Source organism: Gracilinanus agilis, chromosome 5 (assembly GCF_016433145.1).
Source record: "Gracilinanus agilis isolate LMUSP501 chromosome 5, AgileGrace, whole genome shotgun sequence".
NCBI lineage: Eukaryota > Metazoa > Chordata > Mammalia > Didelphimorphia > Didelphidae > Gracilinanus > Gracilinanus agilis.
The window spans coordinates 160,020,741-160,027,259 of record NC_058134.1 but is presented as its reverse complement, the minus strand read 5'-3'; positions in this window follow the sequence as shown (position 1 = coordinate 160,027,259).

The following is a 6,519-nucleotide window of genomic DNA, read 5'->3' as shown; positions in this document are numbered from 1 at the left end:
CAAATGTATAAAAATAAGTTGGCAGAAATGTATACTGACCCAATCATTTTGGAGGACAATCTGGAATTATACTCAAGGTTATAAAATTATGTATACCTTTTGACCCAGTAATATAAGTATTAGACTTATTTCCTAAAGTAATCAAGGAAAAAGGAAATAAAACCGTATTTCTAAAATATTTATAGCCAGTCTTCTTTTGGTGGCAAAGAACTGAAAATTGAACAGAATGTCTATCAATTAGAAAATGGCTAAACAAATGGTGGTATATGTTTGTAAAAGAATACTCTACAATATTGTGCCATAAGAAATGACAAACAAGTTGAACAAAAAACCCCTGGAAAGTTTTATATGCAGTGATGCAATGTGAAGTGTAAAGAACTAGGACAACATTGTGCTTAGTAACACAATAATGGTTAATTGTGAGTGACTTAATTAATATCAAGAAGGCAAGGATCCAGGATAGCTCCAAGGGACTAATGCTGAAAAAAGGATATTCATTGCCATAGAAAGAACAGATGGAGTCCAAATGTACATTGAAAAAATATTTCCTCCATGAATTTTTTTCTAGTGTAAGCAATATGTATTTTATTTCACAGCATAATAAACAAGGAAACATGTATTCTATGATAACATATGTATAGTATATACCATATTACCTGTCTTCTTAAGGAGAGGGGAGAGAAGGAGAAAAATTAGATGTAGATTTTTTTGATATAACTAATATGATAATTTGTTTCTCTTAGACAAGCTTATTTAGTATAATTTATTACATATTCATAACAAATCATGTATGTGTTGTATTACTGTCATATTATAGATTATATTATGTTCTATGTAAAAAGAAACATAAAAATAAGGCTCATTTTCCAGTTAATAAATGATCAGAATTTATAAACAGTTTTCAGAAAGCTATTAATAGTCACATAAAAAATACTCAATGAGAAATGTAGAATAAAGCAACAATATGGTAAGGGAGATCTACAGTGAAAGACTGAGCTATTCTTATCAAGATATTGATCCAAAAAAATTCCAAAGGACACATGATGAAAAATACTATTTATCTTCAGAGAGAGAACTGATAATTCTGAATGCAGGTTTAAACATACTTTTTTAAAACTTCATTTTTTTTCTTTTTGTCTGTGTTTTCTTTTGCAACATAACTAAAATAGAAATGTTTTGCATAACTTTATGTGTGGATTAGATATCATGTTGCTTGTCAAGGAGTGGTGAGGGGTCAAGAGGGAGGGAGGGAATTTAGAACTCAAAAACATTTTAAATGAAAGTAAGAACATGTACATGTAATTATGAAAAAATTGTTTTAAAAGATTTTTTCATTAGTGTGTATATATAACTTTTACTATTTCCAAAGTGCTATGGATACAAATGGAAAAGAAAGACAATCTTTGTTCTAATGTTTACAAAGCGCTTTATAATCTCTTTTTTTTTCTTCACAACAACTCAGAAAGGTAAGGTTCTATTATTATTCCTGTTTTACAGATAAGAATACTGAGGCAGACAAAGGTTAAGTGACTTATCCAAGGTCATACAGCTAATAAATGACAGGCTGAATTTCAATTCAAGTCTTCATAACTCCAGATTCAGCACTCTTATTCGTTGTGTTCTCTCTGTCTATGTTTCTCTGTCTTTCAGGAGGGATCCCAGCCGTGAGCCAGATCTAATGATTTTCCCCAGAACTCTAAGGTAGAAATATAAAGAGTTAAACAGTATATGGTGTAAGAATATAAGCCAACCCAGAAATCAGGTTCCCTGAAGGGGGGAAAAGAAATTTTTAAAAAATGATCTAAACATATTGAGTCCAGGGGTAGGGATCTCTTAGGACAGAGGTCAATTCCTCTCACCTTTGGACTGAGGCACTGACGTGTTTTGTTACAACTAAACTTTAGATCTTTAACATCTAGTTCATTATTCTGCTTACTGTGGTTTCTTAAGCAATGTTTGTTAAATGAAATCTAATCTAGAAGGTGGTTAGGCATGCAGAATTCTCTATGTTCATAGAGAAAAGAACTCTTTCTTGTGGCTAAGGAAACCTCACTAAGACTTACAAAAACACTGATTTTACTTATTGATTTCCTGCAATCAAACCTCTTCCTGTAAAGCTGTAAGATACTCTTGATATCTACAAAGAAAATATTTGCAAATCACTTTTAAATCCTTATCCTCAAAACACATATGTGGTGGAGGAAATATTCAGAAGCTTTTAGAATGAATGAGTAAATGGAGATGAAGAGTTATCTATTTGTCTGGGACAAGATCAAGAATGCAAGCGTTCGGATCTAGCAATGGCTAATATTTGTCCTCTTATAAGCACCTTTGGGCTGTCTTCTTACATAAACTTGAGTGTCCTTAAACTTCAGGCCAACTCTTTTTTTTAAAAAAAACCCTTAACTTCTGTGTATTGGCTCTTAGGTGGAAGAGTGGTAAGGGTGGGCAATGGGGGTCAAGTGACTTGCCCAGGGTCACACAGTTGGGAAGTGTCTGAGGTCAGATTTGAACCTAGGACCTCCCCTCTCTAGGCCTGACTCTCAATCCACTGAGCTACCCAGCTGCCCCTTCAGGCCAACTCTTAACAAAAGTTCCTAATCACATATTTACCCTGAGCTACAAATGGCTAACACTGTTTATTCCTGTGCCTCTCAACTCTATGTTCACATTTTAATAGACAAAAAAAGCCATATTTTGACTTAAGCCTTGATATCAAAGGACACAGTTAGGGAATTTAAGAAATAAGCAAAACAGGAGCACAGTTTTTTTGGGGAAAAGAAGAGGTTTCCAATGCTCTAGAAATCATACCAATTAGGTGACCCACTACTCTATATGTTCCAGAAGGTGTCATTCATCTTGAGCATACTCAGAATTTCAAAGTCCCTAATTCTCCAGATTAGTGAGGAAACACATTCATGTCTGATGATCTTGTGGTCAAAATTCTGCTTTCCCATCACAAATCTATTAACTTTTGACCTAGATTTTCTTTGACTAGTCACTTAAAAACATTCCCATAATTGGCAGCCTTTCAGTGTCAGCTTCTGAATTCAGTGTAGTCAACCAAATGTGTGCTAATTAAACCCTGAGCATAGTGTGTATGAGAAAGTGGGATGGGAACTGAAATAAGAAAACCAGCAACACTCAAAACTAGTCCTTGGTGCTTATGGAGGTTTGTCGCATATCCAAAAAACTATTTTATAAAATATATTACTCTATTTGAGATATGAACAAAATATACTTGGGCGTTCGAGGGATAAATATCACTGCCAGCAAAAGAGATTTAGAGTGGGTTTCATGGGGAAAGTTGCATTTCAGCTGGACTTTAAAAGATAAATAGGATCTTAGAGGATAGGAAAGGGTGAGGAATACAAACATAAGGAATAGTATGAGCTAAGTTTAAAAGCTGGTACTTGAGGATGTATAGCATAAGCCATTTAGTTTGCTAGAAGAATAGGTTATATGAATGGAAATAATATGAAATAAAGATGAGAGGATGAAGTGATGAAGAAAAACGAGAGGGAAATGGCAGTTTGTGAAAAGCCTCAAATATCAGGGTAAGGAGTTTGAACTTTCCTCTGTAGGCAATAGGAAGCCACTGAGCTATTTTTAGTAGAATGGCATGACCAGAAGTATGCAGAAGGGAGATAAGTCTGGTGGTAATGTGAAATATGAATGGAAAAGGGGAGGAGGGAAGTGGAAATAATTCTAAGGATGCAATTTCAGTAGTTCAGTTAGTTGGTAAATGTGCACAGACATAGGAGGGAAAGCAGTGAGAAAAGGAGAAACTGTTTTCATAGTTATTCCATGTCTCATTATCTTATTGTGACTTAAACCAGTTAATGGGATTTCACTGCCTGAAGAGTATCTCTGAAGTACTTCTGGTTTACCTTTGCATTTTAGATCCCAAAGACAAGTCCATTCACTATCCCCATCCTACCCCTCAAAATGAGATAAATTCTTTTGTTTCATTGCCTCCAGGCTACCTCTCTGTCTGTCTCTCTGTTCTCTCTTTCTCTCTGACTCTGTCTATCTCTCTCTCTCACACACACATTCACACTCTCTATTGTTCTTAGTATTCTCCAACCTCAGTTCATTCTGAATTGTATCATCCTTGACATTCTCATAGGACTGTGCTCTGCTTTTGTGGATGTCTTCTCTCAAGGACATGTAGAAGGTACACATTGAAGCTGCCTTCGTAAGTTCTTAGATTTTTTTTTTTTTTTATGTAGCTGCAACTCAAAAGGCTCAATCTGTACATGTTTTCAGAACATCTTCTTATTGCCTGAATGTGAAAGGCCCTTGGCTGGTTTTAAAAAGGAAATGAGTGACAACTCCTGGTCATATCATATGAAGAGTGAATCCCAGAAACTTCCTTCCTAAACAATACTGATCTTTGTAGTGTGCTTTCCCAGAAGTTTGGATTAGCCCTTGTAATTTTCCACTATCTTCTCCAAAGCATGACTTTTCAAAAAGGCAGCTGTGAAATGTGTTCAGGAAATAAGTGAATATGACTATTTATATTTGCTTCTGATTCCAAACCCTTAAAAAGTTTTATAAATATAAATAATGAATAAGCTATATGTGTGGCAAAAGTGAAGTCAAAAAATAGATCTAGAGAATACCCCCCAGATGACTTAAGGAAGAACTTTCATTTCTCAGCGTCTATCTAGAAACCCAGACACATGTAACCTGGACAATTTACTATCAAAATATAATTCCTGCTAATCCTTCAAAAGACAACTCAAGTTCCACCTTAGTGTGTAACTCTTCCTGATTGCCCAAGTCAAGAGTAAAGCTTTCTGTCCTCTAGAAAGATTTCCTGTTTCTCTTCATCTCTGAGGAATTAAGTTAGACTTGTTCATATCATTAGTTATTTTTTGATGTGTATATGCCTTACCTTTCCAACCACATTGTAAGCTCCTTGAGGACAAGAGTCATGTGTTATTAATTTTTCTGCCCCAAAGTTCCCAGCATAAAAGTTTACACATATTAGACGGTCTATAAATTAAGTGGAATGGAATGCGACGGAAAAACAGCTGTAAAGCAATTACTATGTGTTAAGCACAGTGATAAGTGCTAGAAATACAAATAGAAAAGCAAGAGTCTCCACTTTCAAGAAGCCTCCATTTTAACTGGGTGTGACAACACATAAAGGAGAGTTCAGTTTCATGACAAGTGGAAAAGCCAGGTCATACTTAGGATCTGGCAGGCAAATCAACCAGGCAGATGACAGGGCCTTGAGGATTTTGGAAAGCAATGGCATGGCAGATGGTCCCTGACAAAATATCTGTAAATACACCAGAAATTCCTTAGGGAATGGGAATATGCCTTCCTGAACTTTGTACCTTCAAAAGAATCTTTTCCAGTAATACTTTCCAGCTTAGATATTTTGAATTATCTGGGATTTTTTAGGCACGATGTTCTCCAACTGGTATAGAAAACATTTATTTTGCTTGACTCTTGCCTTCACAGAGGACTTAGACAGTGGCTGACCTTGGTGTGTTTCAGTATCTTGTATGTACCAATATTCCACTCAAATTCTTTATTTGTTGTTTCTTGGTTTTACTACAAAACTTTCATTTTCTTATCATAAGATAAGGTCTTTTCTTTTATGCAAGTTAAGTAAGTGCTTAAAATGTTCTTTATAGGTACTTAATAGAAATGTCTGATGAATATAGTTATTCATTTGTTGACTTAATATCTCTTGGGAAGAATGGGGCATCCTGGGGACATGCCAATGTTGAAACTCCTTTTGGGAAGGATGCTTTGGGTGGCAATTCCCTGCACCAATGAAGATTGACAATTTATTCATAATTTATAGTCATATTTGTTTGGAGTACTGAGAAGTTTTAAAACTTTCTTGATGTCACATAACGAGCATGTGTCAAAGGCATACCATAAATCCTGGTTTTCTTGAAATTGTAGACAGCCTCCTCTATTCACTCTACCATGATGCCTCTCATAAACCAAAGTACTCAAGAATTTTGGAATCTAAATACTGTGTGACATGGTAGTATTATATCCTGATATAGTCTAGGGCAGTGATAGGCAAACTACAGCCTGAGGGCCAGATGCAGCCCCCTGAAATATTCTATCCAGCCGAGTTACATTATTTCTAATCTGACGAATACAATGAGTAGGATACAATACAATGAAACTTTTAAAGAGTTGCCTTGGAAAAAGACTAACAGATGATCATTTCCTTTCCTTTGGCCCCCTCTTTAAAAAGTTTGCCCATCAATGGAGGGTATCCAACTCTCTGTCTGAAATTAAAGCAAAATTCCAAATAAAATCATAAAACTGATAACTGAATGTAGCAACTCACTTAGAAGAGAAGTCTAGGAAAGCTGAGGTTGGATTCATTAAATCCATTTAATCTGAAAAATGTAGTGGAAAGAGTTCTGGGCATGTAATCAGCAGAAACTCAAATTCAAATTCCAGTTCTTACAGTTATTTGCCATATTCTATGAGTGAGTCAATCTCTCCTAGACTCGGTTTTCTCACCTGCAAAATTCA